At 41.7% G+C, this 15,605-nt stretch overlaps 1 pseudogene; it reads left to right on the forward strand.

Annotated features, from left to right (window-relative positions):
- Nucleotides 1-15,605, forward strand: part of LOC134346481 (zinc finger protein 208-like) — a 71,870-nt pseudogene that overhangs the window by 25,798 nt on the left and 30,467 nt on the right.

The raw sequence follows: 15,605 nt of genomic DNA on the forward strand, positions 1-15,605 counted from the left end.
GTCCTCTTTGATTCTATCCTTTTCCATACAATTCCAGAAATATTTTTGTAAACTTCCTTTAAACCCTCTCCAATGTAAGCACGTCTGTTCTAGATAAGGGGCCTGAATCTGCTCTCAAGAGTCCATGTGAGTCCACACCTGTGCTTTATAAATATTCAACAACACATCCTTGCTTTTATAGTCTCGTACTCTTCAATTCAATTTTCTCTCCATTGAGACAATAGTCTGCACTCTCATTGCTTCTAACAAAGAGGATGACCATACACTTCTCTAAATAATGTCTTCCACTCATTGATGTCTCTTGTAAATCCTTTCTACAGGTTAGAAATGGCAATAAAAAATTGTGTATGGAAATTTTAAACAAAACAACATGTCAGTTTTGCTGCCTCTGCCCAGATATTTAAGAAGTTTCTAGATATTCAACAATATATCCGTGTTGGTCCTTGGAGATGAAGAAGTATGCTATCCCAGCTGGAAAAGTGCTTTGTGTCTGAGATGAAGTTTTCTGTTGTAGCTCCGTGAAATCCACTGGAAGTGGGGTGCTGAGAACACACCAGTATTTGTTCACTGGAGATCAGTTCTTCAACTACATCGATTGTGCAAGGGATTCACTACATCTGACATTTGACTTATGAATTGATAAAGAACTGTGTGAGGGGATTCACTCTAAACTCACTCATCTGACCTGCATGCACACTAGCGAGTTCACCCTGATGAGATGTTGTTCACCTGTGCTGATTGTGGGAAGGGATTCACTCGGTCATCCACCCTACTGACACACCAGCGAGTTCACACTGGGGAGAAGCCGTTTACTTGCTCAGACTGTGGGAAGGGATTCACTCAGTCATCACAACTGCAGAGACACCTGTCAGTTCACACTGGGGAGAAGCCATTCACCTGTTCAGACTGTGGGAAGGGATTCACTTGGTCATCTGAACTGAAGGTACATCAGCGAACTCACACTGGGGAGAGGCCGTTCACCTGCTCAGACTGTGGGAAAGGGTTTATTCGGTCATCTCAACTGAAAGTACATCAGCGAATTCACACCGGGGAGAGGCCATTCACCTGCTCAGTCTGTGGGAAAGGATTCACTCAGTCATCTGTACTGAACGAACATCAGCGAATTCACACTGGGGAGAGGCCGTTCATCTGCTCAGACTGTGGGAAAGGATTCACTCATTCATCTGTACTGAAGGTACATCAGCGCATTCACACTGGGGAGAGGCCATTCACCTGCTCAGACTGTGGGAAGAAATTCACTGACTCATCCAGCCTACAGGCGCACCAGCGAGTTCATACTGGAGAAAGGCCATTCACCTGTTCAGACTGTGGGAAGACATTTACTAGGTCATCTCAAGTGATGGTACACCAGCGAATTCACACTGGGGAGAGGCCATTTTCCTGCTCTGATTGTGGGAAGAGATTCACTCATTTATCTGACCTGCAAGTGCACCAGAGAGTCCACACTGGAGAGAGGCCATTCACCTGCTTGGACTGTGGGAAGGCATTTACTCGGTCAGTTGAACTGAAGACTCATCAGCGAATTCACACTGGGGAGAGGCTGTTCACCTGCTCAGACTGTGGGAAAGGGTTTATTCGGTCATATCAGCTGAAGGTGCATCAACGAATTCACACTGGGGAGAGACCATTCACCTGCTCAGACTGTGGAAGGGGATTTACTCAGTCATCTCAACTGATGGTACATCAGCGAATTCACACTGGTGAGAGGCCATACGCCTGCTCTGAATGTGGAAAGAGATTCAATCAGTCATCCGACTTACAGACACACCGACGAGTCCACACTGGGGAGAGGCCATTCTCCTGCTCCAAATGTGGGAAGAGATTCTCTCAGTCATCCCACCTTGTCACACACTACCGAGTTCACACTGGGGAAACTGTTTAAACAGGCTACAGACTGGATATTTAACCATCACAGTTGCTGAATCAACTTCAAAAGTGACTGGTGGTGCCGAACTCAGCAATTATTGCTGCTGTTTATCAAACCCAGTTCTGCACTCTGGTCACCGGGCATGGGAGGTATTCCTCGGCTAATGTTCACGTTTAATGGACTGGAGTTTAATGGTTTTTATCTGTGACACAGAAATCAGTTGTAATTTAAATTCTGTCCGCATCGACAGAATCTCCTTTATCTCCCCTAACTATCATCTCCTATAACTACCGCAAGTCCTACACTTACACTTCTCTGTTGAGCCTTGGAGCCGACAGTGTCAGCAGCCTTTCTGTTGCAGCTGGGTCCCAAAGGGTCAATTCTCCCCCCCCAACATCAGGGTCACCCCCAACACCCACCATCCCACACCCAGCAGTATCCAACTGCTGAGGAGAATTCCCACAGGACAGCCCTGCTCTGACTTCCGAATGCCCCTTACCGCTGCTGGTGGTCACGCATCTCCTATCCGCCTGTACTCTGGCTGTGGCCATCTCTTCAGATGTTTCATTGATAGTATCTTCAGGCTCCCAAATAATCCTGAGTATATCCAACTCCCTGACCCAGGCAGTCAGGTGCTGTGGTTGGATGCACTTCCTGCAAATATAGTCATCAAGGAAACTGTCAGATATCCAGAATTCCCACATCTGACACAAAGAGCATCCCATCCTGACTGCTCTGCACTAAAATACACCACTGTGGGTCAGGAAGGAATTAACATATGCAAGAAAACATCAAACTTGAATGGGTCAATGACAATGGAAGTAGAGTGATCAATTGTCTGTGTTCTTGCCATGAGGTCGAAGGAATAGAGGCTGCCATTTTGTGAAGCTGCTCTGTAACCCCCATTTTGTGAACTGATTGATGAACTGATTCTTGCTGTGGGATAACCTAATGAGATCAATTGAACACAAGAAGTTTTTGGTATTCGCATTCTAATACTGAAATCACTCTCAGATAAGCCATGTATTATGTACACTGTCAGGACTTCAGAAGTAATCTCGTTATCTCTGAACCTGAAATCACTTTCAGATAAACTGTATTATTTACACTGTGAGGTCTGCAGAAGGAATCTCGTTATTTCTGCCGAGTGTGTGAACCAGAGTTGAAGAGAACAAAAGGAGTCACCTTTGGCATGAAGTACATCCAATGGGAATCTGTTAATCAACAGCCTGGTAAACTTCAGCCAACAGGGTGAGTTGCATCCTGTGAACTGATAAGAGGTGCTTAACAAGTTAAGAGTTTCAGCTTCACAGGTGTGATAACTCCTGAGACTAACCATCACAAGGAAGATCCCCCATGAAAGGGACTGGGAGAAGAAATGATTGATCATTTGGACAAAGGGGAATCCCCTGTTTCAGTGTTGTGAATTTGATAAGTGGTCTGGGTGTGTATTACTACAGAGGGAACAATGAAATTCATGTTTTAAGTTGTTGGCCTGGGGTCAACATAGTTACTTTGTTTTTTGTGCAGGAACAATTAAGTGTGAGTTTTCGTTAATTAAAAGTTGCCTGCTGAGTTTCCAAACTGATTTCAGCTGATGAACGGTCAACATATTTTGGCACCCTGGGGTGCACTTGAAAAGAAAGAAAAGTGGTCTGGGACCCTGGTTAAACCACACGGTAGGTTAGGATATTTTTTATATCAATAATAAAAAAAACAAAATCTAACAGATCTAACATACAGAGAGGCTTTGAGGAAAGAGAAGCAGAATAAAGGGTGTAAAGACAGTAAGGTAGAGGGGCTGAAATGTGTGTACCTCAATGCAAGAAGCATCAGGAACAAAGGTGATGAACTGAGAGCTTGGATACATACATGGAATTGTAATGCAGTGGCCATTACAGAGACTTGGCTGGCACCAGGGCAGGAATGGATTCTCAATATTCCTGGATTTCAGTGCTTTGAAAGGGATAGAGAGGGCGGAAAAAGGGGAGGAGGGGTGGCATTACTGGTCAGGGATACTATTACAGCTACAGAAAGGGTGGGTAATGTAGCAGGATCCTCTTTTGAGTCAATATGGGTGGAAGTCAGGAACAGGAAGGGAGCAGTTACTCTACTGGGGGTATTCTATAGGCCCCCTGGTAGCAGCAGAGATACAGAGGAGCAGATTGGGAGGCAGATTTTGGAAAGGTGCAAAAATAACAGGGTTGTTAACATGGGTGACTTTAACTTCCCTAATATTGATTGGCACCTGATTAATTCCAAGGGTTTAGATGGGGCAGAATTTGTTAAGTGTGTCCAGGACGGATTCCTGTCACAGTATGTGGACAGGCCGACCAGGGGGAATGCCATACTAGATCTAGTACTAGGTAATGAACTGGGTCAGGTCACAGATCTCTCAGTGGGTGAGCATCTGGGGGACAGTGACCACCGCTCCCTGGCCTTTATAATTATCATGGAAAAGGATAGAATCAAAGAGGACAGGAAAATTTTTAATTGGGGAAAGGCAAATTATGAGGCTATAAGGCTAGAACTTGCGGGTGTGAATTGGGATGATGTTTTTGCTGGGAAAATGGGCTGAGATATCGCAGATGGAGTTTAATACTGACAAATGTGAGGTATTGCACGTTGGAAGGACAAACCAACATAGAACATACAGTGTTAATGGTAAGGCACTGAGGAGTGCAGTGGAACAGAGGGATCTGGGAATACAGATACAAAATTCCCTAAAAGTGTCGTCACAGGTAGATGGGGTCGTAAAGAGAGCTTTTGGTACATTGGCCTTTATTAATCGAAGTATTGAGTATAAGAGCTAGAATGTTATGATGAGGTTGTATAAGGTATTGGTGAGGCCGAATCTGGAGTATTGTGTTCAGTTTTGGTCACCAAATTACAGGAAGGATATAAATAAGGTTGAAAGAGTGCAGAGAAGATTTACAAGGATGTTGCCGGGACTTGAGAAACTCAGTTACAGAGAAAGGTTGAATAGGTTGGGACTTTATTCCCTGGAGCGTAGAAGAATGAGGGGAGATTTGATAGAGGTATATAAAATTATGATGGGTATAGATAGAGTGAATGCAAGCAGGCCTTTTCCACTGAGGCAGGGGGAGAAAAAAACCAGAGGACATGGGTTAAGGGTGAGGGGGGAAAAGTTTAAAGGAACATTAGGGGGGGCTTCTTCACACAGAGAGTGGTGGGAGTATGGAATGAGCTGCCAGACGAGGTGGTAAATGCGGGCTCTTTTTTAACATTTAAGAATAAATTGGACAGATACATGGATGGGAGGTGTATGGAGGGATATGGTCCATGTGCAGGTCAGTGGGACTAGGCAGAAAATGGTTCGGCACAGCCAAGAAGGGCCAAAAGGCCTGTTTCTGTGCTATAGTTTCTATGGTTTCTATGATATAGAAATACCGTGAATATATTGAGGAATTTTACCAAACAAAACTGTCCATTTATTAGGTTGTAAATTGATTTTTAAAGCTTTAGAAATTGTAGAAAAAATAGATTTCCAAAATTGTTTCAATACAGAACACGACGAAAACATTTGTGTCTATGTTGCTATCACAGTTTTGCATTTATCACACTGACTATTTACATTAGGAAATATTTTAGACAATCTCTCCTTTGTCAAATAATAAAGATGTACAATTTTAAATTGAATTAGAGAGTGACTGCACAAATCAAAGAAGAGTTAACCAGCTTCAAAATTCGCAACCAATCCTCTATTATCAAGGTCATGTTAAGCTCTCTATCCCAATCTTGCTTAATCTTAACTGAAGGATAGTTATCCTGTTGCAATAGTAAATTATAAATTTTCCCAAAAAAATCTTTCAGGAAAGGGTTCATTTTTAAAATAATGTCTAACAGGTCAGAGTCTTGTATATATGGAAAATTACTTAAATATTCTTGTAAGAAATGTCTGACCTGAAGATATTGCAAAAAATGTGAATATGAGAGAGAGTATTTAGTTACTAATTTCTCAAAGGACATCAATCGGCCTTCTTGAAACAAGTCCATAAAGGAAAAAAACCCTTTATTCCTCCAAAGAGAAAAGGTAGGATCACTAAGTGAAGGTTTAAATAAATAGTTTCGATAAATTAAACTAAAAAGGTTAAATTTTTTAAGTTGAAAAAACTTACGAAACTGGTACCAGATTCGTAATGATTGATTAATCATATGATTTATATTTAGAATAGAAATTTTGGCTAATTGTACAGGTAAAGGAGCTCCTAATAACGAAGTTAAATTAAATTGTTTCACAATTTTCATTTCCAAATCAACGCAAGGTGGTATAATCATCATTTTAACTGCATGAATTCGACCTGCTAACGAAAATGTAAGTGGATTCCATCTAGAAAAAAGTTGCTTCATAAAATCCACTAAGGGAACTAAATTAGCTCTATAAAGGTCTCCATAATTTTTAGTGATGAGAATACCTAAATATTTAGAAGAATCCGTAACTTTTAGAGGAATGTCATCATATATAGAAGCAGAATTATTTAAAGAAAATAATTCATCTTTATGCAGGTTTAATTTACATCCTGAAAACAATCCAAATTCATTTAATAATTTCAATAAACTATGAATAGATTGTTCGGGATTCGAAACATAAACCAAAAGATCATCCGCATAAAGGGAGATCTTATGAATAATCCCATTTATAGAAATTCCTTGAATATTTTTAGCTTCACGAAGTGCAATATCCAAAGATTCCAACATCAACTTAAATAACAGAGGACTTAACGGACATCCTTGTCTCGTACCCCGGGAGAGTTGGGAAAAGGGGGATCTACCGTTATTAGTACATACAGTGGCAATAGGGCTTTTGTCCAGGGCTGTGTCTACGCCCACCTAGACAGGCCAGCGAGCACTGTGAGGGTCATGTTACATATAAACATAGAAAATAGGTGCAGGAGTAGGCCATTCGGCCCTTCAAGCCTGCACCGCCATTCAGTATGATCATGGCTGATCATCCAACTCAGAACCCTGTACCAGCCTTCCCTGCATACCCGCTGATCCCTTTAGCCACAAGGGCCATATCTAACTCCCTCTTAAATATAGCCAATGGACTGGCCTCAACTGCTTCCCGTGGCAGAGAATTCCACAGATTCACCACTCTCTGTGTGAAGAAGTTTTCCCTAGTCTCGGTCCTAAAAGGCTTCCCCTTTATCCTCAGACCGTGACCCCTCATTCTGGACTTCTCCAACATCGGGAATAATCTTCCTGCATCTAGCCTATCCAATCCCTTTCGGATTTTATACGTTTCAATAAGATCCCCCCTCAATCTTCTAAATTCCAACGAGTATAAGCCTAGTTCATCCGGTCTTTCTTCATATGAAAGTCCTGCCATCCCAGGAATCAATCTGGTGAACTTTCTTTGTACTACCTCTATGGCAAGGATGTCTTTCCTCAGATTAGGGGACCAAAACTGCACAATACTCTAGGTGTGGTCTCACCAAGGCCTTGTACAACTGCAGTAGTACCTCCCTGCTCCTGTACTCGAATCCTCTTGCTATAAATGCCAGCATACCATTAACCTTTTTCACCGCCTGCTGTACCTGCATGCCCACTTTCAATGACTGGTGTATAATGACACCCAGGTCTCGTTGCACCTCCCCCTTTCCTCATCAGCCACCATTCAGATAATAATCTGTTTTCCTATTTTTGCCACCAAAGTGGATAACTTCACATTTATCCACATTAAATTGCATCTGCCATGAATTTGCCCACCCACCCAACCTATCCAAGTCACCCTGCATCCTCTTAGCATCCTCCTCACAGCTAACACTGCCGCCCAGCTTCGTGTCATCCGCAAACTTGGAGATGCTGCATTTAATTCCCTCATCCAAGTCATTAATATATATTGTAAACAACTGGGGTCCCAGCACTGAGCCATGCGATACCCCACTAGTCACTGCCTGCCATTCTGAAAAGGTCCCGTTTATTCCCACTCTTTGCTTCCTGTCTGCTAACCAATTCTCTATCCACATCAATACCTTACCCCCAATACCGTATGCTTTAAGTTTGCACTCTAATCTCCTGTGTGGGACCTTGTCAAAAGCCTTTTGAAAATCCAAATATACCACATCCACTGGTTCTCCCCTATCCACTCTACTAGTTACATCCTCAAAAAATTCTATAAGATTCGTCAGACATGATTTTCCTTTCACAAATCCATGCTGACTTTGTCTGATGATTTCACCGCTTTCCAAATGTGCTGTTATCACATCTTTGATAACTGTCTCCAGCAGTTTCCCCACCACCGACATTAGGCTAACCGGTCTATAATTCCCCGGTTTCTCTCTCCCTCCTTTTTTTAAAAAGTGGGGTTACATTAGCCACCCTCCAATCCTCAGGAACTAGTCCAGAATCTAACGAGTTTTGAAAAATTATCACTAATGCATCCACTATTTCTTGGGCTACTTCCTTAAGCACTCTGGGATGCAGACCATCTGGCCCTGGGGATTTATCTGCCTTTAATCCCTTCAATTTATGTAACACCACTTCCCTACTAACATGTATTTCACTCAGTTCCTCCATCTCACTGGACCCTCTGTGCCCTACTATTTCCGGAAGTTTATTTCTGTCCTCCTTAGCGAAGACAGAACCAAAGTAATTATTCAATTGTTCTGCCATGTCCTTACTCCCCATAATCAATTCACCTGTTTTTGTCTGTAGGGGACCTACATTTGTCCATACCAGTCTTTTCCTTTTTACATATCCATAAAAGCTTTTACAGTCAGTTTTTATGTTCCCTGCCAGTTTTCTCTCATAATCTTTTTTCCCCTTCCTAATTAAGCCCTTTGTCCTCCTCTGCTGAACTCTGAATTTCTCCCAGTCCTCAGGTGAGCCACTTTCTCTGGCTAATTTGTATGCTTCTTCTTTGGAATTGATACTATCCCTAATTTCTCTTGTCAACCACAGGTGCACTACCTTCCTTGATTTATTCTTTTGCCAAACTGGGATGAACAATTGTTGTAGTTCATCCATGCAATCTTTAAATGCTTGCCATTGCATATCCACCGTCAAACCTTTAAGAGTCATTTGCCAGTCTATCTTAGCTAATTGACGTCTCATACCTTCAAAGTTACCCCTCTTTAAGTTCAGAACCTTTGTTTCTGAATTAACTATGTCACTCTCCATCTTAATGAAGAATTCCACCATATTATGGTCACTCTTACTCAAGGGGCCTCTCACAACAAGATCGCTAATTAACCCTTCCTCATTGCTCAAAACCCAGTCTAGAATAGCCTGCTCTCTAGTTGGTTCCTCGACATGTTGGTTGAAGAAACCATCCCGCATACACTCCAAGAAATCCTCTTCCTCAGCAGTCTTACCAATTTGGTTCACCCAATCTACATGTAGATTGAAGTCACCCATTATAACTGCTGTTCCTTTATTGCACGCCTTTCTAATTTCCTGTTTAATGCCATCCCCAACCTCATTACTACTGTTAGGTGACCTGTACACAACTCCCACCAGCGTTTTCTGCCGCTTACTGTTATGCAGCTCTACCCATATTGATTCCACATCCTCCCAGCTAATGTCCTTTGTTTCTATTGCGTTAATCTCCTCTCTAACCAGCAATGCTACCCCACCTCCTTTTCTTTCATGTCTGTCCCTCCTGAATATTGAATATCCCTGAATGTTGAGCTCCCATCCTTGGTGTCCCTGTAGCCATGTGTCTGTGATCCCAACTATATCATATTCATTAATAACAATCTGCACTTTTAATTTTTCCACCTTGTTCCGAATGGTCCTTGTATTGACACACACAGCCTTCAGTCGCACTTTTACAACACTCCTAGCCCTTATACAATTATGTTGAAAAGTGGCCCTTTTTGATTTTTGCCCTGGATTTGCCGGCCTGCCACTTTTACTTTTCACCTTACTACTTTTTGCTTCTACCCTCAGTTTACACCCTTCTTTCTCTCTGCACTTTTTCCCATCCCCCTGTTGTGAACTAACCTTATCTCTCCTAGTCTCTTTAATTTGATTCCCCTCCCCCAACCATTCTAGTTTAAAGTCACTTCAGTAGCCCTCGCAAATCTCCCCGCCAGGATATTGGTCCCCCTAAGATTCACGTGTAACCCGTCCTTTTTGTACAGGTCACACCTGCACCAAAAGAGGTCCCAATGATCCAAAAACTTGAATCCCTGCCCCCTGCTGCAATCCCTCAGCCACGCATTTATCCTCCACCTCATTGCATTCCTACTCTCACTGTCGCGTAGCACAGGCAGTAATCCCGAGATTATTACCTTTGTAGTCCTTTTTCTCAACTCCCTTCCTCACTCCCTATATTCTCCTTTAAGGAACTCTTCCCCTTTCCTACCTATGTCATTGGTACCAATATGTACCACGACCTCTGGCTCCTCACCCTCCCACTTCAGGATATCTTGGACGCGATCAGAAATATCCCGGACCCTGGCACCAGGGAGGCAAACTGCCATCTGGGTCTCTGGACTGTGTCCACAGAATCGCCTATCTGACCCCCTCACTGTCGAGTCCCCTGTTACTACTGCCTTCCTCTTTCTTTCCCTACCCTTCTGAGCTACAGGGCCGGACCCTGTGCCGGAGGCATGGCCACTGTCGCTTCCCCCAGGTAAGCTGTTGCCCCCAACAGTACTCAAACAGGAGTACTTATTGTCAAGGGGCACAGCCACAGGGGTACTCTCTAGTACCTGATCCTTCCCCTTCCCCTTCCTAACCGTGACCCACTTCTCTGCCTCCCGTGGCCCCGGTGTGACCACCTGCCTGTAACTCCTCTATATCAACTCCTCAGTCTCCCTGACAAGACGAAGGTCATCGAGCTGCAGCTCCAGTTACCTAACGCGGTCCCTTAGGAGGTGCATCTCGGCGCACCTGGCGCAGATGTGGACGACAGGGAGGCTTGGAGACTCCAGGACCTCCCACATCCGGCACCAAGAACAAGCTGCCCTCACGCTCATACTGTCCCTCTCCTCAAATAACCACAAAAAATGAATACCAAACCTTCCTCGCCTAAGCCCGTTGGGCCGAAGCCCTTCAGCCTTCACTCTGCTCCCGGCTCACTCCACCGCCCGCAAACTACGCTGCCCACTGCCCGACTTCTCCAGTGCATTCAACACCATCCGCCCTGCTCTGCTGGGGGAGAAGCTGACAGCGATGCAGGTGGATGCTTCCCTGGTATCATGGATTCTTGATTACCTGACTGGCAGACCACAGTAGGTGTGCTTGCAACACTGTGTGTCCGATAGAGTGATCAGCAGCACTGGGGTTCCACAGGGGACTGTCTTGTCTCCCTTTCTCTTCCCCACTTACACCTCCGACTTCAACTACTGCACAGGGTTTTGTCATCTTCAGAAGTTTTCGGATGACTCTGCCATATTTGGATACATCAGCAAGGGAGATGAGGTTGAGTACAGGGCTACGGTAGGAAACTTTGTCACATGGTGTGAGCAGAATTATCTGCAGCTTAATGTGAAAAAGACTAAGGAGCTGGTGGTAGACCTGAGGAGAGCTAAGGTACCGGTGACCCCTGTTTCCATCCAGGGGGTCAGTGTGGACATGGTGGAGGATTACAGATACCTGGGGCTACGAAGTGACAATAAACTGGACTAGTCAAAGAACACTGAAGCTGTCTACAAGAAGGGTCAGAGCCGTCTCTATTTCCTGAGGAGACTGAGGTCCTTTAACATCTGTCGGATGATGCTGAGGACGTTCTACGAGTCTGTGGTGGCCAGTGCTATCATGTTTGCTGTTGTGTGCTGGGGCAGCAGGCTCAGGGTAGCAGACATCAACAGAATCAACAAACTCATTCGTAAGGCCAGTGATGTTATGGGGATGGAACTGGACTCTCTGACGGTGGTGTCTGAAAAGAGGATGCTGTCCAAGTTACATGCCATCCTGGACAATGTCTCCCATCCACTACATAATGTACTGGGTGGGCACAAGATTACATTCAGCCAGAGACTCATTCCACCGAGATGCAACACAGAGCGTCATAGGAAGTCATTCCTGCCTGTGGCCATCAAACTTTACAACTCCTCCCTTGGAGGGTCAGACACCCTGAGCCAATAGGCTGGTCCTGGACTTATTTCATAATTTACTGGCATAATTCACATATTACTATTGAACTATTTATGGTTTTATTACTATTTATTATTTATGGTGCAACTGTAACGAAACCCAGTTTCCCCCGTGATCAATAAAGTATGACTATGACTATGAGTATATATCAATCTCATCCATTTTTTAAAGTTAGTACCAAAGCTAAATTTCTCTAAAACTTTAAATAGATATTTCCACTCAACTCTATCAAATGCCCATTCAGCATCCAGAGAAACAACACATTGGGGAATCTTAGAGAGGGATGAGTATATAATATTTAACAATCTCCGAGTGTTAGAAAAAGAATAACGGCCTTTTATAAAACCTGTTTGATCCTGAGAAATAATTTTAGCTAGTATATTCTCCATCCGATTAGCAATTATTTTTGAAAGAATTTTGGCATCCACATTTAATAATGAAATAGGTCTATATGAAGCACAATCAGTAGGGTCTTTATCTTTCTTAAGAATTAAAAAAATAGAAGCTTCATAAAATGTGGAAGGTAACTCTCCTAGCAGAAGATAATCTTCAAGCATTTCCAACATATAAGCAAATCTTACTCAGCAAATCTTCAAATTTTTTATAAAATCCTACAGTAAAACCATCCAATCCAGGAGCTTTACCAGATTGCATTGAAAGAATAGTTTTCTGAATTTCTCTTTCAGCAAAAGGAGCATCAAGAATTTGCTGATCTTCAACAGATATTCTAGGATAATCAATCTTTTGTAAAAAGGCATACATATTAGAAGGGTCAGCTGGAAACTGAGATTTATAGAGATCACTGTAATAGTCTTGAAAAATTTTATTAATATCTTCATAATTACAAGCTAAACTACCATCTCTCTTACGATTTTAAAAAATTTGTCTTTTAGCTCTAACTGCTTTAAGTTGAGATGCTAATAGCTTGTTTCTTTTATCTCCAAACATATAAATTTGACTTTTTAATTTAAGCAAATTTCTCTCAATAGGATAAGTTAATAATAAATTATATTATGATTGAAGTTCAACCCTTTGTTTAAGTAAATTAACATTAGGAGAAACTGCATAAGTGATATCCAGGTCTTTAATTAGTTTTGAAATTCTATCTAACTCTATTTTTGTCTGTTTCTTGAGTTTAGCCAAATAAGATATTATCTGACCTCGCAAATATGCCTGAAGTGTATCCCATATAATCAATTTCGAGACATCTCCCGTATTATTAAGAAGAAAGAAATCTTTTATTTGAATCTCTATAAATTTAACAAAGTCCGAACTTTGTAATAAATTTTCTGGAAAGCGCCAAGGCAAGGCAAGTTTACATTACTAACATCATTGAACTCAAAAGTTAAGCTTAAAGGCGCATGGTCCGAGACTGCAATAGCATCATATTCACATTTCTGGACTTTAGACAAAAATCGGAAATCAGCTATAAAATAATCAATTCTCGAATATTTATTATGAACACGTGAATAGAAAGAATAATCTCTGTCATTAGGATGTAAATTTCTCCAGGTTTCTATCAAACCATAATCAATTAATAAGGAATTAATAAGTGTTGCCGAACAACTCGGAAGCTGCTGATTGGTTGAACTCCTGTCATCAAAGGATTTAAGCAACAGTTGAAGTCTTCTCCCATCAGCAGCTTATATTCATTTAAGTCTGGTAGTAAACCAAATACATTTTTAAAAAAAGAAGGATCATCTACATTAGGGCCGTATAGATTAACCAGGACAATTTTTCTATAATAAATTGTTCCTTTAATAATTAAAAATCTACCATTATTATCTGAGACAATGTCTTCTTGAATAAATAAAATATTAGATTTAATAAAAATAGATACTCCCTTTATTTTATTTTGACAATTAGCATGGTATTGAAGGCCCTTCCATGTTTTAAAATATCTATTTTCGTCTCCCGTTCTGATATGCGTTTCTTGAATAAAAATTATATCGGGCTGGAATCGAATAATAACTTTAAAAGTCTTACTTTGCTTAATAGGGTGATTCCAGCCACGTACATTCCAACTAATAACGTTGATCTGTTTAAGTACCATTTGATATTATTGTTAAACACGACAATACACACATTCCATCGGGGGCTAATCAAAGATGGCGGTGATGAATATAAACAAATGGAAAACACGCATGCTCCGGAACTCCATAATGGGAAAAAATACAGGGAGTGTGTGTGACAAACAATAAAGTTCCACAATAAACCCCAAAATACAAAAGTACTCCCAAACCTGCCACCAACCCCAAAGAAGGAAATCCGGCAAAAGTGAAAAAAAGCCGGAACGCATCCCCAAGAAGAAAAGCGTAAGAACGGATTCCGCGTACCGCTCAATTGAAATAATGATTAAAAGTTTTTTCTCCTAATTCCCCCCCCCTTACAAAGAGAATACGTAACCTTAAGATAAGAAAGCCCAGCAAAGAAGAAAAAAAATGTTTATACTTAATCATTGAAAATAAACGAGGGAATGCGAAAACAGTCTCCAAAGACGCCAAAGCAATACTATTAACCCAAACAGTTTAATCTCTAAAGAGAGAAAAGCAGCGCCATTATTCTTTAACTTACTACCTTATTTAACAAAAGAACTAAAGCTAATTATCTATTACTAAACACTCCATAAGTCTATATAAACTGTAAGCAAAATATCACTTAATTAATAAAGAAAAAGAAAAAAATAGAAACAGATAACCAAACCAGTTCACAATCTATCCGCTGTATTAATTCACTCCGTATACTAAATAGTCTTCAAAAAAAAGTAATTCTTTAGTCAAACCAAGAAGATCACCTCTTCTTTAAGTAATCTATCGATCAAAGGATATCTTCAGCATACCGAAATCTTCAAAGCCTGTTTTCTTTCAGAAAATTATTCAGAAACTCTAATATCCTTCATACATCAGCCGATTCCACAATAGAGTTGACAAAATCCGATGCCGTTTGGGGATCCAAGAAGACACGAGGGGTAGAATGTTTAGGAAATAACTTTAATCTCGCTGGATATCTCAGGGATTGAAAGAGTCTTTCTTGTGAGCGATCTTCATGACCGATATAAATTTGATCCGTTGTTCCATAACTTCCTGTGGATAATCTTCAAAAAAACGGATCTCGGAACCGTTAAATTTAAAAGCTTCCTGTTTTCTTGCACATTTTATGATTTGGTCTTTAACTTTAAAGCGAAGAAAGCTGACTAAAATTGGTCGAGCTTTATCTGACGAAATGAAAATTCTGTGAGCTCTTTCAATATCGGGAAACTGAGATAGAATATCCGGAACACACATCAAAGTTGCTGGTGAACGCAGCAGGCCAAGCAGCATCTGTAGGAAGAGGTGCAGTCGACGTTTCAGGCCGAGACCCTTCGTCAGTCCTGAAGGGTCTCGGCCTGAAACGTCGACTGCACCTCTTCCTACAGATGCTGCCTGGCCTGCTGCGTTCACCAGCAACTTTGATGTGTGTTGCTTGAATTTCCAGCATCTGCAGAATTCCTGTTGTTTTAGAATATCCGGAAACAGAGTTTGAAACAGTTTGGCAAAATAATCCAATAAATTCCCATTCTCGGAGCCTTCTTGAGGACCCACAATACGAATGTTGTTCCTACGCAATCTTGCATCTAAATCGACAATTTTGCGTTGAGCCTGTTCCAATC

The sequence above is a fragment of the Mobula hypostoma genome, chromosome 5 (assembly GCF_963921235.1).
Source record: "Mobula hypostoma chromosome 5, sMobHyp1.1, whole genome shotgun sequence".
NCBI classification, from domain to species: domain Eukaryota; kingdom Metazoa; phylum Chordata; class Chondrichthyes; order Myliobatiformes; family Myliobatidae; genus Mobula; species Mobula hypostoma.